Here is a 27,432-nt window from a genome sequence, read left to right as displayed (position 1 = left end):
CTCTGGCCATTTAGTTTGGAGTTTATTTTTACACAGTTTTCTTTTTTAAAAAATCTAGGTGACTACCGTGACTCAGGGGTGGACACTGTCTCTTTGTGTTTTGAAAGTCCAGATCTTGTTGTTAAGACTAATTCTGCTGAAAGTGGGGTGCAGACCCAGGAGAAACTGCTGAACCCACCAAATTAAGCTCTTGGAGTTAGGAAGGTAACTGCCCTCTCTCCACCTCCTCCACACTATCGCCAGTACTCATGTTACCCTCCAAGGTTATCAGATCCACTGCTGAGAAATGGTCCTTCTTGCCCCTGGTCTTTGAACTCAAGTTCACACCACTAGTTCTAAACAACTGCTCTCGAAGTGAGTGGATTGAGCTACAAGTTACTATTCATCCTGCAGATCCAACAATTCTGCTGCTTTCACTGAGTTCATTTTTTTTTTTTTTCTGTTCTGTCAGGTTTTGTGCGCATGGGCGACAGAGGAGAGAAGACATGCTTGCCTCTCATGGTGTCTGGGTTGTCATGAGGCTCTGGGTTCTCCACGTTATCTCTCAGTGCAGAAGCGCAGAGGGGCTCTTGAGTGAGATCCCGACTGCCTTATTCCTTGATGTCTTCTTTCAGTGACTTTGGGGGAGGCATGAGAGAATAAAAAGTCCAGAAGGCTCCATTTCACCATCAGACTTTCAAAGTCATTCCAAAGGATACCAGCCAAGATAGCACACTTAACTTTTCTCTTTCGTTTTTTGAATTTTTTTTAATACTGCAAAGTTCACACCAAAGTCCCTGAACATCTGGTCTTGCAGCTGCAGGTGTTATCCTTGGTTCCCAGACCCATGCTGGCCCTCAAGCCTGGATGGGTTTGAGGGCAAGATGACGGGCAGCATGTCTGGTAGCAGTTAATTGACTTGGACCGTCAGGACTGGAGACTGAGCTTTGCCAGATGTGCCCCAGATTGAATGACATGACTTTGTTCTGTCCTGGAGATGCTCCCTGTATCTGTGTATCCTCCGCAAACCTGATCCTGAGGGTTCTGTGTGTACTCAGCACTGTGGTTCTTTAGGAAAGCAATGGGTCATGTTCTATGGAGATATGCTAAGTCTTCAAGATGGCAGGACCTTGCATTCCAGTTTGGAGCAGCAACACTTAGAGAAGTTTAAGTGCTGGTGGGGTTGGGGGTGGGGGGAGTTAAACATTTGGCTATATTAAAAAAAGAAAACCTCTGTTGAGTATTTCATATTTTATGCCTTAAAAACAAAGTTCAGTGTGTAACCAGAAAGGATTTATTTCAGGCTGAGTGGTGGGTAAACCTCTTCTTTCAAGAGGTTCAAAGTGTCTGGTGGTGGAGACACAGCAGAGGGGAAATGTGCGGTGAGAAGCCAGTACCTGAAGTGCAGGAAGTCAGGTGAGACTGGGGATGGGCAGGGTTCTGGGTGGAGTTGGAGACGTTTTTCCCAGAAGGTACCATCCAGAGCCCGTAAGAAGATGGCATCTTTCCATCTCGGGACAAGGTGGGCTCATGCGCTGTGCGCAGATGCTGTCTAAATGTGTCTAGGGCCTCCCTTAGTTTCATCCGGATTTTGCAGTGAGAGGACCTGACCCTCTGTCCATGGAGGCAGTCCTGTGGCTTTCCTTCTCGCTGCACCTGTTTACTGAGGCCTCTGCTTTCCACTCGGTTGCTTGAACTGCCCATTCGTCAGTCTGTGGCTCTTTTCTGGTTACAGAGTGTCCTCACGACTTTCAGAGGCAACAGTCAGCTGGTGGAAAGTGAAGGAATAGAGTTCTAAGAGAGAGGAGCAGGGTGACCTGCATCTGTAAATTTTGAGCATCCCTCTGTTCGTTCAAGTGTCTGTTTGCAGAACATCCTCTTTGATTATTGCATTTGTCCTCCATTTAAAGTGTGAAGAGCCCTCTTGACCCTATGCAAGCCAGTCAAAAATGAATGATTTAAGAAAACCTTTCTGAAGTAGATTTCTATTTACAGAAATGAGATTTGAACACAGTCTCCATCTATATAGTGGGGGAAGGTGAACAGTGCTCATGAGGTTATACTTGCATTTAGAATGCAGCAGCTTTCCCCCAAAAGGTGCTGAGCATCTCAGATTTTATCTACAATAAAGTAAATAAGTAAACATTAGCCTTGGCCTGCTGTTGGGAGACTGAGGAACAGAGAGGGGAGATGTATGTTTCCTTCCCAGCATCTTCGCTGACCCAGCAGACCACTGGATGTAAAGAGGCTGTTTAACAACAAAAGGGAATGGTGTTATTGTTGCAAGGCTGATATGATGCTCATGAATATTCATGATGCTTATGCATATTCACAAAGCAAGAGTGTGATTGACAGGTCACACCTGAAAGGTTCCCAAAGTGAAAGTGTTAGTTGCTCAGTTGTGCCAACTCTTTGCGACTGCATGGACTGTAGCCCACCAGGCTCCTCTGTCCACGGGATTCTCCAGGCAAGAATACTGGAGTGGGTAGCCATTCCCTTCTGCAGGAGATCTTCCTGACCCAGGGATTGAATCCAGGTCTCCCGCATTGTAGGCAGACTTTTTACTGTGGCTCAAACTGCCCTCAAAAGGCTTCTCAGCTGTGAACCTGGGTGTCTGCCCTCCTCTGGAAGGGCTCTGCAGGGATGGGGCTCCTTTGGGTAACATCTGCCTGGAGGGTCACCTGGGTACTTGTCTTCCCATTCATACATGGTGGGTGCCCTTACTCAGGTTGTTCCAAGTCCTGCTTTGGGAAAAGAAATGTTTACTTCATGACTCCCCAGTGATAGGGAAACATAGTTGTAACATAAGTTAATCCTGTTGCTTTGGCCCGCCCAGCAGCACCCAGGAGCCAGTTTCTCTCTGGGTCAGGAGAGGGGAGGAAGTGAGAAGGCTGGTGCTCTCCATGTGGGTGCCTGCGATTTCCTTACCAGGTACTTCATCCATACTGGGAGCCAAGGCAAGGCACATGCTTTCCTGGGACCCGTGCTGTGGCCTCAGAATAGTGCTGTCTGCTTTCTCTCGGAGCAGCTCTGAGGCCTGAGAATGACAGCAGAGCCTGGGAGTTACTCAGTGGTCCAGGCCCCGCCCCAGCTCCCTGGTTGGAGGGGACAGGTGGGTGTGGATGTTGCTGAAGCCTCTGCAAATGGGGAAACAACTGTTCTCCTCCCAAGTATTTTGGTTTCATCTGCAGCTCTCCCTCCCCTCCTCACCCATGTTGGAAACGTTGGCACTTTCTGAGCGGGGTGTGAGTCTCCTCCCTGTTCAGAAGCAGGCTGGGTAGGTGGTTTCCACACATGCCACAGAATGTGTGGATTTCTGCTACTTGATGTTACTGGTCAGAATTCTCCAGAGAAACAGAATCAATAGCATGTATGTATCCATCCATCGAATTGTTTATTTATTATATATTTTTAAAGAGGGAAAGCTGATTCTATTCAAGGAGGCTATTACAGTGGAATTTGTATTAGGTGAGGGAGATCAGCTCAGTTCCTAGATATTTATTTTAAGGAGCTGGCTGGCTTCTGTGACTGTGAAGGCTGGCAAGTCCACATATGCAGGAGAGACTGGCAGACTGGAGACCTGGGAAGTGTCAGTAATGTTCAAGTTCAGAGGCTGTTGGCTGGCAGAATTGCCTCTTTTCAGGGGGACTCAAGTCTCAAACAAACTTAGATAGTGTATTAAAAAGCAGAGACATCACTTTGCTGACAAAGGTCCCTATAGTCAAAGTTATGGTTTTTCCAGTAGTCATATACAGATATGAGAGCTGGACCATAAAGATGGCTGAGAGCCAAAGAATTGATGCTTTCGAATTGTGGTGCTAGGGAAGACTCTTGAGAGTCCCTTAGACAATAAGGAGATCAAACCAGTCAATCCTAAAGAAAATCAATCTTGAATATTCATTGGAAGGACTGATGCTGAAGCTGAAGCTACAATACTTTGGCCACCTGATGCCAAGAATCGACTCATTGGAAAAGACCCTGATGCTGGGAAAGATTGAGGGCAGGAGGAGAAGGGGGTGAGAGAGGATGAGATGGTTGGATGGCATCACTGACTCAATGGACATGAGTTTTAGCAAACTCTGAGGATAGTGAAGGACAGGGAAGCTTGACGTGCTGCAGTCCATGGTGTCACAGAGAATCAGATATGATTCAGTAACTGAACAAGCCTCTTTGTTTTCAAGGGTCTTCATTTGATGTAATGAGGCCCACACATGTCATGGAGGGTAATCTGCTTTACTCAGAGTCCAGTGATTTAAATGTTAATCTCATCTGGAAAATACTTTCATAAAACATCTAGAATAGTGTATGACCAAATATCTGGCTACCGTGGTCTAGTCAAGTTGACACACAAAATTAACCATCACACTTGACTTCACTACACTGAATGTTGGAGGCTTTTTGTGACCCTGCTGTGTGGCTGTGTGCTGCTCATCACAAAACTGGCCAGGATTTTCTTGAACCAGTCCCTCCGCATGGATCCTACAAGTAGTGCTTCATCTTTGAAGAAAAACCTTCCAGGGTCCAAGTCCCAGTTTTAGCCTGTTGTTGTTCAGTCACTAAGTTGTGTCCAACTCTTTATGAGCCCCATGAACTGCAGCACGCCAGGATTCCCTGTCTTTTACTATCTCCTAGAGTTTGCTCAGACTCACGTACATTGAGTCGATGATGCCATCCAACCATTTCATCCTCTGTCATCCCCTTCTCCTCCTACCCTCAATGTTTCCCAGCATCAGGGTCTTTTCCAATGAGCCGGCTCTTGGCATCAGGTGGACAAAGTATTGGAGCTTCAGCTTCAGTGTCAGTCTTTCAGTGAATATTCAGGGTTGATCTCCTTTAGGCTTGACTAGTTTGATCTCCTTATTGTCCAGGGGACTCTCAAGAGTCTTCTCCAACACCACAGTTCAAAAACATTAGTTCTTTGGTGCTTAGCCTACTTTATGGTCCAACCCTCACATCCATACATGACCACTGGAAAAACCATAGCTTTTACTATACAGACATTTGTTGGCAAATTGATGTCTCTGCTTTTAACCTGAGTTTGTGGCAGAGGTGACAGTTTCTTGTCTTGACATCTTCCTGTATGACAGCTTCTTGGAAGCTGGGATCCTGGCTGACTCATCCTTGCCTCTACGGTACTTAGTATCAGAACTTGTATACAGCTGGAGCTCAGTAAATACGCTGAACTAACTCCAGAGCAGTTCTCTCAGTGGCCCTGGGGCATTCAGGTGCCCAAACCTCTGGGCAGTGAACCAGGCCTGCTGCCACCAAGGGCCGCTGTCCCTGTCCTGCATGGCCACCCTTGGAAGACCACCAGTCAGTTCTGGGACCCATTGCTTGGGCTCTGCCTCAATTTAATTGGGTTCCTTAGGGACAGGGGTGCTTCCTATTCCCTCCAGCTAGCCTCAGTCCTGGGACGAGGCCTTGAAACATGGAACTTAGGAAAGATATACTATTGCTATGGGTCATTTGAGAATCAGTCTGGGTTGTATTCATAGGACAAAAAGTTGCCAAGAGAGGACCAAAAAGTGAATTAGCCACAGAGCTTTCTAAAGGGTAGAAGAAAAAGAATCAGGACAAAATATACTGTGACAGGGAAACCTGCCCTTTTGTTTACTGACATACATCTCTGCTTCAGGCTATTTTGTAAATGACTATTTTACTGATAAAATGAATATGATGAAATGAATGTGTGGAGGTGATAAAAGGATGAATGGAAATTTACCTATGAACGTCTCTGTAATTGAGTGCCTATCTGCAGGATGAATAGTGGAAGCAAATTATCCACGATGGGCCAACTCTCTGCTTTTCTAGGATTGTGCATGCTATTCTTCCTGCTCAATAGAGGACGTTGTCTGCTCCACCAAATTAGCCAAACACAGATAATGTTGTCAGAGAATGGCTCCATTAGATTTCACAGATGCCTGACACCAAGACAAAAGCCTCTACCCTCGCAGCATTTCAACATCAATTTTTTCCTACATGACTCAAAAAATAAATTTGTTTTGTGGGGCAGAGATGATGAGTTTGACAGGTTTTTAGAACAGAAGATAAAAGAAAAGTTAGCAATACTGGCTGGGGGGATTCCAGCAAGTTTCATTAGGCTATATAATATACACAGGGATGTAGGCAACTTGGTGACCTGGAAGGGACTTTCCTTCTGGGGGATGGATGTCGGGGGGGGGCCTGGCTCTTGTCCCCATGGGGATGTTAACTTGGTTTGCACATTCTGCCTCTTGGAGATGACAATGTTGAGATTCAGAGTAGAGACCTTGAGCTAAAAAATCTGGTGGGAAACTGAGGGTTGAAGAGGGGCCATACCCACAGCTTCCACATAACTGACTTTTTTTTTTTTTCTTTTTGCAACTGTGCTGCACAGGGAATCTTAGTTCTCCTTCCAGGGATCAAATCCATGCCTTCTGCAGTGGAAGTATGGAGTCTTAACCCCTGGGCCACCAGGGAAGTCTTAGAATGTTTCTTATAGAACTCTAAACAGTACTCAGATAACAGTGCCTAGGAAGTCTTGGGTCTGCTGGGAAAACTGAGCAGAGACTAGGACACAGGGCATCCCAGAAATGGGACAGCTATTCACACAAAGAGAGGTCGGGAAAGCATTGCACCCACAGTACTGGGTGAGCTAATTTCAGCACACACTTCAGGAAGACCTGAGAAATCTAATGAACTCTTTATTTTCTTTTCATTGAAGAAAGTCTTATAATGATAGGGAATCCTAAAAAATAATTCTTCTATCTTACTACCCTGATACAACAGAGAACATTTTGCCTGTGTTTTCCCATATCCATGTATGGAAGTTTGGTTTTTCCGTCTGCTCTTCCTATTCCCTCTGGCAGGAGCATGGCACATACCTCGCTTCTGGGGCATACACTGAGTTGGGAGACTTCCAGGGGAGAATGGAGGCAAAGATTCTTTCTGCAAATAGCATGCAGAGTTAGGCCCAGGGTGGAATCCTTGGCAGAGTAGGGGCCTGGGTGTCTGCTGGACATTTGATGGGAAGACCAGGGTCTCCTTCATTCTCTCCCTCGGGGCCTGATTCTCACTGTTAGATGGGCAAGGGACTGGGACATGGGGGGAGATTGGGGTGCAGGATGATGGAGTATGAAGTCTGAAGACCAACAGTGGGGTTCTAGGAGGGGTGAGCAGAGGGAATTAAGAAGCCAACGAGGCAGTGTGTAGGGGCTCAGAGAGAGGTGGGATTAAGAGATGGGCTCTCTGAGCGTCATGAAGTGGGTCCCAACAGGAGCAGTCCTGAGAGTCAGGAAAGAGTTGGGAAGCCCCTGTCCAAGAGGGATGCTCACAGATAACAGTGGGGGACTGGGGTGGCCCCAGTGATTCCCCTGGGCCCCTTTCTAGATATCACATGGATGAGCAGTTAATCAGGGGTCAGACTGTTTTATTCCTGTTATGGATTGTTGTATCTTCCCCTTTTAGTGTCTAGGGGAAGGAGATGTGTGTGTGTGTGTGTGTGTGTGTGTGTGTGTTTTCAACCACAGTATACCCACTAGTTTAAGGTCACTTATATTCATCTGGTGTGATCCATGTTTTTGATGGCCATATAATCCTTGGTTGAACTGATGACTATGATGTAGTAGGTACTACACAAGATCCATGGTTTAGTGTCTGGCAGGCCCTGAGGACAATGTGGCCAGGCAAGGCTTGAGAGACAAGGGCTTTTCTCAACAGAGACAGGATCGCCCAGCTCTTCATCTGGCTTCATTTGGGTGGCTGTGGTGCAGCCTTCTGGTCTTGCTGCCCTCCCCTAGGATGAAGGCAAGGTCTTTTAGGGGAAAGGGAAGCAGGGACCGCATTAGGCATGTTGAGCAAAAAGTGGTTGACTATAGGGATTTAGGGACTCACACAATAGTTGAAGGTGGAGTGAAAGTGAAAGTTGCACAGTTGTGTCCAACTCTTTGTGACCCCATGGACTATACAGTCTATGGAATTCTCCAGACCAGAATACTGGATGGGTAGCCTTTCCCTTCTCCAGGGGATCTTGGAGTAGGAGGAAACAAAGGTCAGAAAGCTCTCATTCAGAAAATCTGAAAGTATAAGTATCTCACAGAAAGCTGTAGATAATGCTCCCAACTGTCTATACCATGGAAGTAGGAGATTCTCAAAGGAAACCTGGAAGCTAATGACAAAACCTCCGATCACCAGAAGCTTCTCCCAGCTTCTACCAGAAAAGCATGGCTTCTACCTCCCCTTAGCTTTCCAGGCTTCACATGAGTGGCTCTCACTGGCAGAATCTAACGGCAGCCCTGTGGACAAGGGACTTGGATTCTCATGTGACTCAGGAGAGAGTACGGGAGTCACAGGGATACTGTGTAGGCAATAGACAATTTGGTACAAGAGTCTTTTTAGCCCTAAAGCCTAGCACAGTACCTGGCACAGAGTGGGAGCTAAACACACATTTACTGAAAGAATGAAGTGTGGGTGGGAGCACCATTCAGAGGGGTGTTTCTACTCTGCCCAGAAAGACCACATTTCTGTGTAAGGTGAGGGGTGGGCTTCCAGAAGATTTACTTCCAATCGAGAAGGAGAGAGGAACTGGAACTCCAGAAAGTGCTCCTGGATTTGGGAAGTGGAAACCATGGCACTCATGTTGAGTTTCTGAAATCCCAGGTGGAGAAACAAGAGGATTGAGGCATGGAGCCTGAACTCAACTGGGGTTTCTCTTCTCCTGCCTACTGGCCAGGCATGGCCAGGTCTTCCTCTCAGACTATAATCTTAGATGCTTGGCTTGGAGTTGGAAGAGGCAAGTTTGTTGATGCATGCTGGGGTCAATCTTGGGAGCTCCCAGTGATCAGAACTATATTTATCTGAATTCTTGATTGTAAATAATGGGCAAACCTATGTGAGCCAAAAAGGATGTTTGTTGACTCATGTCACTGAGTAGTTCAGGGGCATCTGCCTTCAGCAAGGCAAGATTCAGCAGCAGAAATGATTCTCTCTCCCCTACCTTCTCTCCCTCTTGGCTCTACTCTGATGTTCATGCAGTTGTGGGTCTTGTTCTCTCCTGCTGCAGTGGGCCTCCTTCATATAGTCAGGGAAAAGAGCTACTAGCATCTTCAGGCCTCCATGATCCTAGCTTGGTGAGTCAGTGAAAGGTAAGTTTCCTCTCCACATATTGGTATATAAACCTGAAAATAATTTAGCTTGACAGGTCAAGTGTCCACCTGGACCTATTACTATGTTTAGAGAGATGTGGTACTGTTTTGGCTTGGCACACCTGCCCACATCTGTGGCCAGTGGCTGGGGCTGGGGAGGGGAACTGTGATGGAGAGCTTCACAGGAAACATGTGGAAAGCTGGAGGGATGATTCCCCAGGGAATAAAAGTTGCAGTGAATGCAGCATGATTGTAGAACTAAAGAGAACAGGAAGAAGCCTAGGCTGGAATGATGGTGACTCTGGGCAGAGAAGGAATGCCCTTTGAGAGCCCTCAACTTGGTCAACATCATCTCGCATATACCTGAGTATCCAGCCAGACCCTTCCTCAGCTCTGGGAGAGCTGGCAAATTTCCAGCAGGTGTGATTGTCCAGTAGCTGGACTTCTCCCTGGGGTGTTGCAAAGCTCCTCACTCCCCTCAATTACATTGCATTTGTCATGGATTTTTTCTTAATTTATTTATTTTTAATTGAAGGATAATTACAATACTGTGTTGGTTTCTGCCATATATCAACATGGATCAGCCATAAGTGTACATATGGCCCCTCCCTCTTGAGCCTCTCTCTCCCACCTCCCACCTGTGCCATGGACTTATTTTTAAATGCCATATTTCCCCTGAACACCTTGTTTGAGAAGAACAAGGCTTTTCAGCTACATGGGTTTTACAGTGAAATGTACCCACTCGGGAAGGATCTAAATGCTCTCCCTTTCTCGTCTTTCCATCCATTTTGATACCTTGGCTCTGGCAACCTCCTACTTAGAAATTGCAGGATTATGCATTTATTCAGTCAATATTACTGAGAACCTACCGGGTGAAAGGCCCAGGGATCCATAAAACAAGCCCAGTCCTGGCCCTCACCAAACTTGAAGACCAGCAGAGAAGTCAGCAAGGTGAAACAAGCAAGAAAGCATAAACATTATCCAGTTGGTGACTACATTACTCAGGGGTGATGGGATACATGCTCCAAGGGGGAAGCATGGGGTCATGAGACCAACCTGGCTCTGGGGCAGAGACGTTCTGTGAGAAGGGGATGTTAAGGTGAGAGCTGAAGGATGGCTGGATTTTGGAAAGAAGCCTGAGCACTGAAGAACTGATGCCTTAGAATTGTGGCGCTGGAGAAGACTCTTGAAAGTCCCTTGGACAACATGGAGATCAAACCAGTCAATCCTAAAGGAAATCAACCCTGAATATGCATTGGGAGGACTGATGCTGAAGCTGAAGCTCCAAAACTTTGGCTACGTGATGCGAAGATTTGAGTCATTGGAAAAGACCCTGATGCTGGGAAAGATTGGGGGCAGGAGGAGAAGGGGACAACAGAGGATGAGATAGTTGGATAGAATCACGGACTCCATGGACATGAGTTTGAGCAAACTCTGGGAGATGGTGAAGGACAGGGAAGCCTCCAGTGCTGCAGTCAGTGGGGTCATAAAGAGTTGGACATGACTTAGCAACTGAACAATACCCCAAAATTGACTGGCAGGGAGGAGGACATTCCCCTAACTGCACTTGAATCTCTCAAGTCAAGGCTGGGCTGGCAGTGGGGTGGGCACACTGCTTTAATTACACTCACTGCAGGACGGCCTCCCTGGCTGCAGCTCGAGCAGAGCTGGAGCTTGGGCTGTTGGGTAGGGAGAGATGGGGGTGCTTGGAAGAGGTTCGTAGCAATGCAGGTAGTACAAGTCCTGGATTCAGGATGTAATTTGGAGGTAAAGTCATAAAAACCCATGGGTGGAGTTGGAGAGGATGTGGCAATGAGGAGAAAGAGAAGAATAAGGTTGGTTGAAAGGCTGCAGCCTGGATGGATGGTGGTGCCATTGGCGGAGGTGCAGGAGGCTCAGAGGAAGCTGATTTGGAGGAAATAAATGCAAGCACATGCATTCTGTCTTGGACATTTTGAGTTGGAGGAGATATTGCAGTTGGTTATTTGCATCTGGGCTGGAGACACAAACCCAGAGATGGTGAGTGAAGTCCTGGCCACAGGTGCCTGTGTGTGGGGTTGAGGGAGACCAGGTCAGAGTAACCTGGAAACAGAGCATTTGGAGGTCAGTAAGAGGAGAAGCAGCCAGTAAACAGATAAACCCGACGGGGTGCAGGTGACAACTCACCCGTGATAAATCATGCCTATGCTGCCCAGGCTGCAGATGTGGGCTGGGAGGAGCCCCCCAGGCACCAGGGGCCTGTCGCTGGGTGATGGATGAAGTCTGCTCCCACCCACCCGCCATGCACTGGCAAATGCTTCCCACCACCACCAGGCAGTCCCTCGGGAACAGAGAAAATAGCTGAGCGGGCTCACCGTGACAGCCTTTTAAAAGTGACTTTTAAGACTTCTGATAATTGTTGATTAAAAGGCCCATTGCTCCAAAGGGTCTGTTTGTGGTGGAAGAAGGAAAGTCATTTTAGAGGAAATTTCTGGGGAGGTGAAGCGTTCCAGCAAATTGGCCAGGCAGCGTTTGCAGCCCCAGGCTTATATTTCAAAAGCCATTAAGAGCCCCTCAAGAAAGTGCTGCAAGGTAGTCGTTTTGAAAAAGGGAAATACTTTTTTGGGGAGGAGAAGGAGAAAATACCAGCTGAGGGGCTTGTATTGGGAGGAGGAGGTAGAGGTCCCCTGTTCACCTTGGGCTTGGGGAAGGGCTGGGCTCCCAGTTTCCTGCACTGCATTCTCGGGCTCCTGCCCCCTCTCAGCACCTCCACCTCCACACCCTGGCTTTCACTGCTCTTCCATTTGGGACAACCCATTCTCAACACCATCCTTTCCAAAGATAACCCGCTTTGTGGACTCCTGTCCCTAATTCTCTTTTCCCTAATAGCCCTCCCTGACCTCCGGTGGACCATGACCTCTGCATGACCTGTGCATGCTTGTGGATAGGGATCCTCATCCTCCTTGCTGTTTCACACATGTCACCGGTTTCCCCTGGCAGGCTGTGTACACACTGAGAGGGCAGTCAGCGTGCTGGGCATGGGATGAACTCTGCAAAACCTCAGCGGTTCCTTTCCTCCTTGCTAAGTGGCCCAGGTGCTGTTGGGGAGCTGGTTCTTAGCACCTGTCACGTCTCTGTCCTGGACCTTGTTACAATGTCCCATGTGGGGCTGTCCAAGAAAATGCAGGCAGCGTAAATGACTTGTGTGCGTGTGTGTCCTCTCAACTTTGCCGTGGTTGTCAAGGTCAGGGCAGCTAGACAGGCTGGCTAGGGGAGGACTGCCCAGTAGCATCACCTGGGATGTTTTTGATGTTCAGTCTCTCGGTTGTGTCCAACTCTTTGCCACCCCATGGACTGCAGCACGCCAGGCTTCCCTGTCCTTCACCATCTCCCAGAGTTTGCTCAAACTCTTGTCCGCTGAGTTGATGATGCCATCCAACCATCTCATCCTCTGTCACCCCTTTCTCCTCCTGTCCGCAATCTTTCCCAGTATCAGGGTCTTCTCCAATGAATCAGCTGTTGGCTTCAGGTGGCCAAAGTATTGGAGCTTCAGCTTCAGTATCAGTCCTTCCAATGAATATTCAGGGTTGCTTTTCTTTAGGATTGACTGGTTTGATCTCCTTGCAGTCCAAGGGACTCTCGAGTCTTCTCCAGCCCCACGGTTCGAAAGCATCAATTCTTTGGCTCTCAGCCTTCTTATAGTCCGGCTCTCACATCCATACATGACTACCAGAAAAACCATAGTTTTCAGTGTACAGACCTTTGTTGGCAAAGTGATATCTCTTCTTTCTAATATTCTGTCAAGGTTTGTCATAGCTTTTGGGATGAGGTGAGAGCATTAAGAGCGTGCATACAGCACATAACCAGGGTGGGAGGGGAGACCTGGTGCCTCCCTGGCCCTGGCACCAAGTGTCTCTGGGTGCCTGTGGGAGCCCAAGACCTGCGTCAGAGCCCTGTGCCTGGGGAGAAAGGGTTGCACTTCTGGGAAGACAGATCTGCTCACCTGACCTGAGCTCAGAGAGGTATGTGGAGGCCCTGCTTGCGGGTGTCAGTCTCCAGCCCTGGCGGCTCCCTGAGCCCCACCACTACACCTGGTTTGAGTTGTTTCTCTCCTGCTTTTCCCATGTACATGCTGGTTTGTGTGATCATTTTGGAAGTTTTCTCTAAACCTAGTCTCATTGCTGAGTTGACATAAAGCCATGCCCAGGAACCACACTCACGAGAAGGTTTGTTACGTGTGTTCACAGTAACAAAATCTAGTGTTTTAAAAACTTCCCTCCGCACATTCCCTCCCCTCCCCTTACCCCACCTTGCCGTTGTCCTCCTCCATCACCTTGGCTCGAGTTCACTGTTATGGGAAAATGGGGTGGCTGGATTAACTGAATTTTAAAGATCATAACATTATGAACCCCATTTTTAGAATCCCAAAAGTGCCTGAATTAAAATAGGCTTTACTTTGTTTCAGCCTGGTGAGGAGAAACCCATGAAGGACCCTGTCTCCCAGACGGAGGAAATCCGACAAGCAGTGGTGAGCAGTGGGGAGCAGGCCTGCGGGTGAGCGGAAAGCTTGGCAAGGTGAGTGGTGGGCCTGAGGCCACTGGGCTGCCACTGGCTTTGGTTCAGCTTGGGTGGTGTTGGGTCTCCGTGTGAAGAAAGGGCTTTGGGGCCAGCACCGTCCTTGGATGACAAGTGCGTACTGGGGAAGAGTTTTGGCACATCTGGGCCTCTGCGGGTGCTCTGGGTCCTGGAGGATGAGTTTCCACAGGTTTTCTGAGAGTCTGTGAGACCTCTTGACCTTAGGGCAGAACTTGGGAAGCACAGCACTGCCCAAGGGATGAGATGGGCTTTGGGGTCAGAGAGGACTGAAGGCCAAGATGAGGGACTCAGTGATGGAAACTGGAAACAAGGTGCCTGGCCCTGGGGAGGACGGGGTTGAGACTGATTCTTAGGAAGGGTAAGAGGAGGAAGGGTCATGAAGGGGACCAAGGAGTCCTGGACTCAACACAGTCTGGTCTTTAATGGACCTGGGGACAGGTGCTGTTAACTCCTAAGAATTCCTCAAAGTTTTGGCTTCGCATGGTAACCAGGTGGCAAGGATTTGTTTCTCTGTGGTTGTTAAAAGGCTTATGTGCTTATTTGAGAGACAGGTAAGAGACATTGGAAAGTGGTTGGGGGCAGGAAGGAGTTGGTGGCAGAAGAGAAGGATGGGGACTAGGGATGGAAAGATGGGTGCACAGGGCAGGATCCTCAGGCACTCAGGGGCACGTCAGGGTCTTCAGTGCTTGGGAGCCCTATGACTCCCTGAGAGAACCCAGGGACCCCTCCCCTGTGTACCTACCTTCACACACCATGTGTCCATGTGGGCACCGGGCTTGGTAGTGCCATTCTCTTGCTCACTGTTGATTCCCAGGTGGAGATTTAGGCCTCACAGAAAAGACCTCACAGAGATTTAACTCCTGTGAACCTTTGTGTCTCTTTCTGAAACTTCCTCTAGACATCACTTCACTCCATTTCAGAAGGTCCTAGTGGGTACCAGTCCTGGAAGATGCCCTGTGAAAGCTGCCTATGGCCTGCTGAATAATCTTTGGGGACACCCTATCCTATGCTTCCTTCTTGGAGATTCCCAGTTAACAGTAGCATTCCAAAGGCTCTGAGATGTCTTTCAAAATGTATCTGTTCAATGTTCCTTAATCCTGTCTTTTCTGAACTCATTTGACTAGAGATCCCTTTTGCTACAGGAAGGCTATTAAAGTCCTGTGCAAGTCTCCTGTTCCCTCTCCACACCTTGGGGCCCTCTGATTACTCTATATTCTCATGCTAACTACCTCATGGACTCACACACTCTCAAATTTCCTCCCATGGTAAAGATTAGGCAGGGCGTTTATCATCTGATTTAGGGGCAGGCCCACTAGAGCCAGAGCACGGCACATCTGTTCACTCCGACTGCTCAGCCGGCCCCTTTGGCAGCTTGAGTATGCAGACCGATTGCTTCTCGGTTCACACTTTCTGGTTCAGCTGGAGCATTTGTGTGCTCACCTTCACGGACAAATGCAGCTCACCTGGGCCCAGTCCACTCCATGGAGAACGGGGTGTGAGCAGAAACACTCCATCTGCTGCACTCCTCTCCTCTGCAGCCTCTCAGGACCCGGGCTGTGCTGACTGTCTGGTTTTGCATGTATGTTAAAGGGCATCCTTCTAGATTTGAAAACCCTTTTGTCGAGGTCCAGGGGCAGTCTGAGCATGTGACAGAAGCCCCCCGAGCTTGGAGAGAGGAGCAGAGGGACACAGAGAGAAAGCAGGAACCACTCCAGAGGTTGGGGCTCCCTTGATAGGTGTCAGGAATGGCTCAGGGTGGCCACCTTCTCCCACCTCGTCCCTGCAGTCTGCTCAAGGTGGGCCCTGCTAACCTGGAGCTGGTTCTAGCGAATGGGGAGTCGGAGTCCTGGACTGGGGGGTTTGTAGTTTGTCCCTGGACAAATACTTGTCCCTCTCACATCTTGGCTTTCTCCACTGATAAAAACTTTGTGGTAGACCAGGTGCCCTGGGGCTTGTCACAGTTTAGGTGATAAGATTCTACTTGTAAGTTCCATTGTCTATTCTGTCTCTTCCCAATGTTGCCTTGATCCCTAGTGAGACACATTGGACCCAGTGGTTGTCCTGGAAGGGAAGAGTGCATTTCGAGGGGCCCCCCACAGACTGTGGTCTGCTGGGGCTCAGCAGTACGTACACCTTTCCTGCCCCCAGTGCTGGAGTTGGGTCAACTGCAACTGAGAGTCAGGGCAGCATTGGCCAGCCACATTTCTGAGCTGCCCTCTGAAGATAGCTCCATGACTTGACTCCTGTTGGGCATCCTCACAGGGTTACGTCTGCATTCCTGTCTGTGTCTGCATTGGGGTCTGCTCTGAGCTCAGACGTGGCCGCAGCCCCCTGGCATTTCTGATACACAGTGCCAGCCTCTCCAAGGCCTGACCTGGCCTTCAGTTCTGGCTCTCCACTGCCCTGGCCTCTGACTTGGACAGACCTGACCTGACTCCTGTCAGAGTTGACCCTGGAGTGGCCAGAGCATGTGCAGGGCCTGCATCTGTGTACCTTTGACGACATAGCCCTCCTGCTCAAGGCCACATGTTTACCCATCTCCCAGGGAGAGAGTGAGCGGCCCCCTCAGATGATTGATTAGCATCCTGCATTTCCCTCTGCCAAGGTGTCTCAGAAGCACACGAGCAGATGGCTTCTCGGGGAATTCCTCTGGGGAACCGGGCTTCTACAACCCCAACAATGTGGAAATCCAATATTCAAATAAGAGAAGAAGTTAGGAAAGAAAATATGCTCTTTTCCCTCTTCTCAGTTAAAACCTGGATACAGAGCTATGTGCCGTGCTGTACCAAGTCACTTTAATCGTGTCGGATTCTTTATGACCCCATGGACTGTAGCCCGCCAGGCTCCTCTGTTCATGGGATTCTCCAGGCAAGAATACTGGAGTGGGCTGCCATTTCCTTTTCCAGGGGATCTTTCCAACCCAGGGATCGAACCTGTGTCTCTTATGTCTCCTGCACTGGCAGGCAGGTTCTTTACCACTGCTCCACCTGGTCAGAAATAACTTCTTCTCTCCCAGGGTTCTTTTCCCTGTAGAGGAGAAAAACAGACCCAGGGCTGCTTCTAGCCTGTACAAGGGAAGGGGGCTGTGAAAGGCTGCTGCTCTGGCATGAAAGTCCGAGGAAGTGGACTTCAATTCTATTGAACAGGCATTGCTTAAGCAGCTACTGTGTGCCAGGCCTGGGCCCGGCTCTGCATGGAATCAGGTCTGATAGCCTATGTCTTTAAAAGCACTTAATATGGATTTGGGTTTTGTTCCCAGCTCTGCTACCTTCTAGTTGTGAGACCTCGGATCAGGGCCTAGGCTGTCTGAGTCTCAGGTTCTCAGCCTGTAAGATGGGATCATAGTACCTATCTCACAGGATTGTTGAAAGAATTGAATAAGTTAGGGTGTACAAAGTGCTTAGCCCAGGCCTGGCTCATAATACACGCTCATTAATCATAGACACTCTCATTAATCAAACTGTCCCAACTCCCTTCCGCTGGCAGAAGAGATGTGCCCTGCATTAGAGATGACAAAGCAGAGGCCAAGAAAGGTCATATGAATTTTCCTAAAGTCACTTGGGTTGTTACTGAGAAGGCAGGGCTGGGATTGAGGTCTCTCAGTTCTCTATTAGGGTGTCCTGGCCCTGCTGTGACATGGGGTCCCTCCCCGGGTGTCAGGTCGGTCTGGGAGAAGAGCCTGCTGGCAGGCACTCTGTCACTGCTGTTTGGCAAAGGTTGGGCCATTAAAGCCATCTCTCTTATTTTAAGTGGTTTTTGCTACCTCGAGAAAAGTGTGGAATTTCAAGAAATTAAAAGAGCTACCTAGATCCACCTCCCAAGCTGGCAAAGACAGTCCTTATGTGGAGGGAGAATTCAGAGCCCCCTCCCCGCTCCCCCTGACCTTCCCACCCTGCCCTGCACCTGTGTTTTACAGGACCCCTTACTCTCTAGCATTTGACTTTTCCTGTTCCTTTCTCTGAGGTTCAGTCCCATTAATGTTTATGAGCAAATAAAACTTGGATTGCTGCTTTGAGCCATGGGATCAGTGTTGACTTGGGGAGGAAGGTCTGATTTAACGTAATCCTGCTCCTTTGACTTTCTGTGACTTCCACTGCATTCCCTTCTGGGAAGACGAGTGAAAGGAGCAGAAATGGGGTTAAAGCAGAGGCCTCTCCTTCTCTCCCAACCTTGGTGCCATTAGTCCCCTGCTAAGAGTTGGATGATAGCCAGACAGAGTGTTGGAAACACAGGTGTTTTTTTTTCTTTTCATTCCTAAGTGGACGTGTATGGATGAGCAAGCCACCTTGGGGGACACTTGAGCTCCAGCATGAATGGGTGATGTGTCAGCTGGTTTCCCACAGAATGAGGTCTCAGGGCAGGACTGGAGGGTGTTTTTGATCATATACATGAGGATGCCCTATCCTTCTTTGGAGCAAGGAATTGAACAACATAACAAGGATAAAATCCAGCTGAACTAGTGTGTGGTGCCATGATGACCCCCACATGTGTACCAAATGTATCATTTTTTGTTTTCTGAAGTGCCCAGAGTCCTGTTGGGGATTTTCCTCCAAGGTAACGGAGGGGCGGTCTTGGTGGGGCCAGGGTGGGGCAGAAGCCAGGGGAGGGCTGTCCATCACTGTGGCAGGGGAGGGGACTGCACCTGGGTTGTATGATAGAGACTCATCTCCAGGAGAGGCAGCTTATTCCTTCTGGGGCTGCGGATGGGGCTGGGAGCCAGGCCAGAGGAAGGTAATTGCATCATTCCATGTCACTCTTGTCTCAGAGGGCCGAATTAGCTGACTCTCCAAAACTAGGGTTTACTTTGGACTTCTCCATTTGTAGGCTGATACAGATGCCTGCTAGTGCACGCCTCAGTTTTTCTGGCACAGCGGGCGAGACTGAGAGGAGCAAATGTGGTTCTGACTTGAGGATCTCAGAGGTTAGCAGGGAATAAGGGATAGATCACAAGCTATGACGGTGCTCAGTGGGATGGGGATATGGGCAGAGGAAAGCTGTGGAACAGCCCAAGGGCAAGAAACTCAGGGCAAGTACCCCCACTGAATGCAAGGGCTTCACAGAAGAGATGGGCTGGCTCTTGGAGGATGGATGAGATTTCCACACGTGGAGATGGGTGGGTAAGTGTGGCTTCAGGGAAAGTCTGTCCAAAACACAGGTGTGTAGACAGAGAGACAGGAGCCACTTGATAAGAGGTGCTGTGGAGGAACGTTCTGAAAGTGGCTGGAAAGGTTGAGGCTCTAATGGGCTTTGAAGATGCTCAGTGGGCTTTTATTGAATAAATGTGTGAGTTACTGGCTGAGTAAGTGGCTCAGTTGGTAAAGAATCTGCCTGCAATGCAGGAGACCCAGGTTCAATCTCTGTGTTGGGAAGATCCCCTGGAGAAGGAAATGGCAACCAACTCCAAGGAATTCCAAGGAGAGAGGAACTGGGCAGGCCACAGTCCGTGGGATTGCAGAGTTGAACACGACTGTGTGACTAACTTTCACTTTTCACTGGCTGAGGCTTCATTCAGCTGACATTCCTTACTGAGTGATTGCAATGTGCTGAACGCTCTGCCAGGAGGTGGATGTGCAACTGTGAGCAAAACAGATATGTGGCACTCCCTCTGGCATGGGAAGACCGTAAACAAATAAATAAAACACAAAAGTATTACATACAGTGTGTTAGGAAGAGGTAAGTGGGAGCGGGGAAGAATGAGTAGAGAGTGGGGACCCCAGTGGGGCGTGTGTGTGTGTGTGTGTGTTTGGGGAAGGTTGTAATTTTGACCAGGGTTGCAAACAAGGCCTCTTTGAGAAGATGACATTTTAGTAATATGAGAGGGATGTGAGGAGTCAGCCAGGGGGATATTTGGGGAAGAGCATTCTAGGCGTCAGAGCCTGGGGCAGGAGAGCTGATGTGTGAGGAGCACCAGGAGGCCCCTGTGGCCTCAGCAGGGTGGGTGGGGGACAGTGGTAGGAGAGAAGATCAGAGAGTCCCTGGGGGCCTTGAGGCCAGAGCAGGGCTATGGACTTGAGCCTCAGTGACGTGGGGCCTCTGGGGGACTTGGAGTGGAGGAGAGAGGTGATGTGACTGCTGTTTGAAAGTGTCATTCTGTGTGTTGTGTGCAAACCTGACTGTAACAACCTCCCCGGGGGCAGGGAGACTGTTTGGGAGGCTGCTGCAGCCCCAGGTGGGAGGTGATGGTGACCTGGGCTGGGGAAATGGTGGCAAGTAGCTCTGTTTTTGACATGGACGATTTCTCAACAGACTGAGTGTGGGTGTGAGAGACAGGAAGACTCCAAGGTGAAGCCACAGTTTCAGTCTCAGTGATCGGGTTTGAGAAGGCCGTGGGTGGAACAGGTTGGGGTTGGATCAGGAGCTTGTTTAGGCATGACAATCTCGAGATGTCTGTGGACATCTGCATGGAGATGTGCAGGAGAGTTCTGGAGAGAGACTGTGCTGGAGATGTAAATTTAGGAGCCTTTGGCTTGTAGATAGTGTTAAAGCCACAAAAAGAGAGGAGATCACCGAGGGGTTGATGGTATATAATGACAACCAGGGCTAATGTTTTGTTGAGCTTTAAGTGCCAGGCATTCTGTTAAGCACTTCCCACAATCCCTTTCTTTGTCTCCATCAGAACCTGATGAAGTGGTAGCTGTTATCTCTCCCATTTTACAGAAAATGAACCCGAGGGTCAGAAGCATTAAGTAAAATATTCAAGATCACACAGCTACTAAAGGTCAGAGCCAGAACTTGCACGTTGGTCTGTCTGACTTTTAATTTTTAATCAGTGAGCTTACTGACTGTCTGAATTATGGACCTAATTCTGCACAGAGTAGGGAATCCACTAATGTGTTTGAGCAGAGAAACGACTCAGAGGGGTGTGTTAGGAAGAGGCCTGTGGAATCTGGGGGCTCATGAAGAATGTACCAGGGAGGGGGAGAGAGAGACCAGAGGCAGGGGATACAGAGAAGGTTTGGACCACCCAGTGGGGGTTGGAAATGGGGCTTGAAGAAGGGATTTCCTGAGAAGTGTAGAACCAAATTGTTATGAACTAAGTGTTATGAACTCAGTGTTATGAACTAAGTGTTTGTGTCCCTGTGAAATTCACATGTTGAAACCCTAACCCCCACGGGACTGTATTTGGAGATGGGGCCTCCAAGGAGGTAGTTAATATTAAATGGAGTCATAAGCATGGGGTCCTGGTCTGATAGGATTAGTGTCCATATTAGAAGGGACTCTGGAGAGCTCTTGCTGTCTGTATACACACACTGAGGAAAGGCCCATGGAGGACAGGACCAGGTGAGGCCATCTGCAAGTCAGGAAAAAACTGAATCACCAGTGCTTTGATCTTGGACTTCTGGCCTCCAGAGCTGTGGGAAGTAAATGTCTCTGGTAAAGTCACCCAATCTGGTGTGTTGCGATGGTGGACTAGTATACCCAGGCTCTCTGCGATTCTGCTTTTTTCAGACCTGTGTCTTCTTGCCAGGCTACAGGGCTCAGTCATTTGGAAACAGGTCTCTTAAGGAACTTCTATTCCCTCTACTCTGAACATTTCTGAATGGACCGGAGGAGTCATTGAACAATTATCTAGTGATTAGCTTCTTACAGAATCCAGAGAGTTGCTGGAGGAAAATTGATAAATTCTTTTCATTCTTAATACAACCTAACATTATCTTGATAATGCCTAATATTAAGAGTTCAAAGTCATCTCTATACTATTGATCTTCAAAGAAGATATTTCCTAATTTATTTAACAAGGCCTGAAAAAATGAGTGTGAGGTTCCTTTCAGATGGGAATTTTATTTCAATTTTGTTAAAATCTCTTAAGCATTCTGTAGAAAAAGTGAAAGTGTTGTAGTTTCTTTTTTTTTTCATTTGAAAACATGAGAGTGTGGGTGTAACAGTGTAACATACGCTCAGTCCGACTCTTTGCGATCCCATGGACTGTAGCTCACCAGGCTCCTCTGTCCATGGGATTCTCCAGGCAAGAATACTGGAGTGGGTTGCCATGCCCTCCTCCAGGGGGTCTTCCCATTCCAGGGATCGAACCTGTCTCTCTTATGTCTCCTGAATTGGCAGGCGGGTTCTTTACCACTGAGCTACCAGAGACGCCAGTAGTGTGGGGGAGGGATGCAAACAAATAATAAGAAAGATGCTCTTATAACACTGTTACTACTGTTGAAAAAAAGGAAAATCATCCCAAGTACTGAAAAGTCCAAAGATGACATAATTGGATTTTCTTCTCTAAAGGCTTTAAAGGGCTCTGCCTATTGATCCTATCTCTTGCATCCAGTGAGGTCATGTCACTCTTCAATGGACTGGGGGGTTCACTATTGCAGTAAGATCAGTCCGGGTGTCCAGGCACATGGCTTAAACAGAAAGGTGGGAGCACCAGGGGACTGAAACCTTTCCCCGCAGAAATGCTGTGGGCAAGGAGACCCTTCGCTGAACCAGAAGGAGGGATGGGACAGCATCGCTCCACCCCCAGAGTGGGGGATGGCAGAGCCCTGGGGTCCCACTTCAGCTTCCATTCCCTTCCCAGAAAACTGTAAAAAAAAGTCAAAATGATATGGCTGTGAAGAAAGTGCAACATACATTTAGAAATACCAGTAGAGGGAAACATCTGAGGAGTTAAGAGAAGTTCTACCAGCTTTTACTGCAAATGAGGGAAGCAGTAGATCCCAGCCCCAGGTAAATAGACTTCCCCTTTTCTGAAACTCCCGTAGCCTAGGAGGTCAGTTTCAATTTCCCCATCCAGTGCCCTGGACTTTTAGATAAGTCATTGTGGCTGCCTGTGGACTGAAAACACAAGACTATAATCCAGGGCCTAATTCCAGCTATAAAATTGTCCCCATGCCAACAAATGACGTGATGGTAACAGATATCCCACAGCTGGGAAATTTCACAGTATTCCAGATGAGTGTTTTGGAACGAGAAATAAACTTGTGTCACGGCTGACTTCCTGCCACTTCTGGCTCTTGGCCTCCATCGAATCACTGGGTCCAGTGGCAGCTTGTGCGCTCCCCTGAGCATTCTGGGCCCACCGAGGGGGAGGGGACCCCTCCACCCGAAGGAGACAGGCACCCTTGTTTCCACAGGAGGCGCAGAGAGGCCCCGTGTTGTCAGCCTCTTGGGAAGCGGACGTTTCTGAGATCTTAATGTTCTCTCCTATTCCTGAGAAAACGCTCTCTCCATAAAAATGAGTTGTCAGCTGCTCTTGAGGCCCTCTGAATTGATTTTGGCTCTGTCCATTACAGGTAGCTTCTGTGTGAAGAAACTGTATAAATCTTACTCAGTCAGGGAGTGTTTAAAATGGCAAATTTCAGAGTAAAGGCTTAACAAAAACCATAAATAAAACTTCAGAAGTAATGGAAGTGTTTATAGCATCTGTGGAATTCCGCACAAGAACAACAAGCGTGGTTCGAGTGCCGAGAGATTGACTGAGGTGCTGTGTTTGCCGGGAGAGAGAGAATATCCATCTTTATTTGGCCTCTGCTCAGGGAGGCTGGACTTGGAGGAGCACAGACGGGGGCAGAGCTCTGTGGCTGGTGCATGAGAAGGACTTCATCACCAGCAAGGGCTGGGGCCAGTCTGGGCTGGGGAGGCTGCCAGCAGGAGAGGAATTTGCCAAGGACCAGGCCTTGGGTCCCAAGCATCCGGGCCTACTGTGTGGATGAATGGTGGGAAGGTACCAGCATCACAGCGATCGTATAATCTCAGCATCAAGCGATGCGCCGTGGCCTGTTTTCTAGCTAAGGAGACAGAAGAGAAGAGGGGCCTGTGGCATGTCCAAGTCCTAGAGCAGCCCATGGTCGGAAGCTGGAGCAGAGCCTGTGGTTGCTGGTGCCTGGCCCTGGTGGTCCCAGGCCTGTGTTCTCCCTGCCAGTTTCCTTCCTCTCCATCTTTTTTTTTTTTTAATTGGAATATAGTTGCTTTATAGTGTCATGTTAGTTTCTTCTGCGCAGCAAAGTGAATCAGCCACAAGTATACATAGATCCTCTCTTGCTTGGGTTTCCTTCCCATTTAGGTCACCAGAGAGAATTGAATAGAGCTCCCTATGTTATACAGTTGGTTCTCTGTGTTGATACATCTATTCTACGTATCGATAGTGTATTTAATGTCAATAGCATATATACGTGGATCTCAGTCTGCCCCGTCCCCCGACTACTCCCCTTGGTGTCCATATGTTTGTTCTCTACACCTGTGTCTCTGTTTTGCTTTTGCAAGTAAGTTCATTTATACCATTTTTTCTGGAATCCACATACATGTATTAATGTACAGTATTTGTTTTTCCCTCTTTCTGACTTACTTCACTCTATGACAATCTCTAGGTCCATCTACGTCCCTGCAGATGGCACAGTTTCACTCCTTTTTATGGCTGAGTAGTATTTCATTGCATATATGTACCACATCTTCTTTATCCATTGCTCTGTTGATGGACATTTAGGTTGCTTCTGTGTCCACTGTAAATAGTGCTGCAATGAACATTGGGGTGCATGTGTTTTTGAATTACTGTTGTTGTTTTTTTCTGAGCATATGCCCAGGAGTGGAATTGCTGGGTCATGATAGTTCAATTTTTAGTTTTTTAAGGAATCTCCAACTGTTATCCATAGTGGCTATACTAATTTACATTCCCACCAACAATGCAGGAGGGTTCTCTTTCTTCTTCTCCATCTTAACTCCCTCTTTCCAGCAGACAGGAATTGCATGTTCTCACTCCAGGACGTGGGTGTGGGCATTGTGGGAAGAGACATCAGTGTGTAAGCGTTTTTACTCCCCCCTCCCCCCGGCAGGCCCTGTGTTCCCTCTGCTGAGAGCCGTACACATAGAAGACAGCATGTGGAACAAAGCCTCAGTTGCTATCACTCATTCATTCATTCATTCAGTAAGCTTATATTGAGTACCAACTACGTTCTAGGTTTTATTCTAGGTGCTAAGTGCATAATAAGTGTTTGACATAAGGGAAGAGCTCTAAGGGTAACCCAACAGGCCTGAGATGGCTCTCGGGGAATGGTGTGGGTGGAGCCTTCTGAGGGAAGGTAGGGCTGAGCTGGACCCTGAAGGAAGGTAGGGTTGGGGAGGACAGGTGGCTTCCGGGTGGGAAGACAGAATAAGCAAAGGCCTGGGGGGCTGAGTGTGGGGAATTGTGTAGATTTGGGTCAGCCAAGTGAGTAGCAGGTGGACCACTCCTGGCTGTGTCTTATGGGGGATGGGCTGAGCTTTGCTCTCCTTTGGAGTTTGTAGCTCTGGGAGTTGGACCCCAGCCTGAGGTGTTTGGGCTGCATCCAGGAGCCAAAACACAAGCCTCCTGTTCTGGGAGTGGGTATGTGCTAGGAGGGCAGCTTCTCTTTCTTCCTGTTTTTTTCTCATCTTCCTCCCTTCTCCAGGGCCAGCATAGGTCCCTGCTCCTCCAGAAAACCATTCCCTTGTAAGCCTCTGATCCCTGACAACCTTCAGCTCTCTACTGGGCAGATTTGAATCAGACTGTGACCTTGTCCATGTTTATCGCTTGTCCTGGTGTCATCTTGTTTCTCTAGACACTCTGGGTTCTCTGAGGGCAGTCTTCCAGGTCCCAGAACCCCCAGCACAGGCCTAGACACATGCTGAATGTTGCCAGGTGACATAGAGATTCCTGGTTAAATTAGAATTTCAAATAATAAATAATATACCCACACAAGTATGTCCCAGATATAGCATGGGCTATTGCATGTCATGTCTGGAACATAATTATACTAAAGAATTATTTATTGTTCACCTTTCATTCAAATTTAATTGGGTGTCTTTTTTTTTTTTCTTTTTAAACAAAATCTGGCAACCCTAAGCTAAAAAGGCTTGCTGATTGGTTATTGAAACTCAAGGGTTTATAGGTTCCTGGGATATGCAAGTTTTAGGAATTAGACTCACCTAGAAGTTTAGTAGAAAACAGGTTAGGAACCTGAGCTCTGCATCAGCCTGCTCAGATTGGAATTCCATTTTTTCTCTCTTACTAACTAAGAGGTCTTGAGCAAATTGCTTCCTTCTCAGTTTTCTTATCTGTGAAGGGGGAGAGGTGATAGTCCCAACCTCATGAGTGAGGAATGAATGAAACGGTGCCTGGAAAGTGCTAGCACAGACCTGGTCCTAGGTCTCAGGAGAGGGGTGGTCACTGTTATGGTTGTCATCACAATTCCAGGTACTCTGTAACTGCCCCCAGGAAGTCCTCTGCTCCCTCCCCTCCTGCCTCTCGTCCTGAGACTGGCCTCTCCGGGGAATCCCCCCTGCCTTCTGAGCCCCCCAATTGTGTTTTCTAAGTGAAACAGTCTAGACTTGGGCCTCCACCCCTCTACCTCTGCCCAGTGTAGCTGAGTTATGCCCACCGACAGGGCTCGGGGAGCAAATCCCTTGTAGACTTTCTAACAGGACATGATCATTACAGATGGGACTCGGGTTTTACAAAATAGTTTAGGACGTAGATAAATTAGATCATGAAAAGTGCATAAGGGACATCAATTATGCAGGAGCCAGAAGAATAATTATAAAGTGATCTGGCCTCAGTTTTGGCCCATGAAACATTTAACTGTGGCCATTAAAGTAGAAAACATCCCTTTGCTCCCTACTTCAGGGAAGTGGGGTGGTTGAGGATGTGGCTTTGCCCAAGAGAGGTTGTAAGACAGGTGATAACCACCTTTGTGGGCATCTGCGGGTACAAGGCCACCTGGGAGGCATAGAGCACTGGGACTGGGCTCTTGGGGTGGAGAAGAGTCCTGGGGTGGGGGGTGTCTGGGAGCACAGGGGGCCAGCGAGGGCTCAGCAGAGGCTCTGCCTGCTCTCTTTACCCAGAGCACAAAAGTGCACACCAGAATATCATGGGGGAGAATCTTTAGACAACGTGACTCCTGGGTCTTCAAAAACCCCCCAAGGGAGTCAGCTTGTCCTGCTTCCTTCCCAGCAGCACGCAGACCTGGCCATCAGTGGGCTGGCATCTGCAAATTGCCCCTGACCTAATGCTGCCAGTGAACATGGGAGTCTAGGGAAACCGGCAGGTGATGGTGGCCCTGTGAACAAATGGTGCATGTTGGCTTCCTCCAAGAAGCTTCAGCAGCCTGGCTGGTCCCATAGCCTGGACATGATTTTTGTCTCTAACAGAACCCAGACCTTACTCTGAGCCACCCACATGGGCTTCCATGAGGGTCTCTCTGCTCTACCTGGAGGATGTGATGTGCTTCTGGAAGGCAGGCACCTTCTTCCTTCTTCTCTTACTCCTGAGGGCTTTGGTGGGCACATGGTGCTCCAGCTGAGGCTGGATGGCCAGGGGTGGGTGTTAGTTACCAGCTAAAGGGTAACTGCTGGACACTCCTTCCCTGTGGAGTGTCACTCTTGGCTTCAGCATCTCTTGGAATCAGGGTGTGTTTCCACCTGCAGTCCTTGTTTTGGCTTTAGGCCCCCTGTTCCTGGAGCTCAGCTACCAACAGCCATCAGGAGGAAGAGGCAGATGGTGTGGCTGCAGGAGTGCGGGCCTCAGAGGGGAGGGCTGAGCGGGGTGTGCAGTAAGTGTACTGTGGGACCCAGGGGCTTTGTGAAGGGAGGCGGAGGGGGAGGTGAGCTTGGTGCCAGGGAAGATCCAGTCCTGTTGGAGGTCAGAGGTGAAGGAGCATGTTCCTCATCAGCTGGGTTCTCTTCACCCCCCTGGCCCTGGTCCCCTGGGACCCTTCCTCCTTCCTTCCTAACCCCTTCCTAGGAAGGGTCCCTAACCCTTCCTCCCAAAGTCACCATTTGGCTGAATTCTCCTTGTTTC

At 48.6% G+C, this 27,432-nt stretch overlaps 1 long non-coding RNA gene across 1 annotated transcript in view; it reads left to right on the top strand.

Annotated features, from left to right (window-relative positions):
* Window positions 1-27,432, top strand: part of LOC122700977 — a 197,677-nt gene that overhangs the window by 17,968 nt on the left and 152,277 nt on the right. Inside the window, exon 2 of the long non-coding RNA XR_006342886.1 lies at window positions 13,546-13,655. This is a non-coding gene — a long non-coding RNA (uncharacterized LOC122700977). The remainder of the gene's footprint in view (window positions 1-13,545; window positions 13,656-27,432) is intronic.

This window comes from Cervus elaphus, chromosome 9 (assembly GCF_910594005.1).
Source record: "Cervus elaphus chromosome 9, mCerEla1.1, whole genome shotgun sequence".
Lineage (NCBI taxonomy): Eukaryota > Metazoa > Chordata > Mammalia > Artiodactyla > Cervidae > Cervus > Cervus elaphus.
Note: the sequence above shows the minus strand (reverse complement) of the source record. Positions and strands in the feature narration are given on the sequence as shown.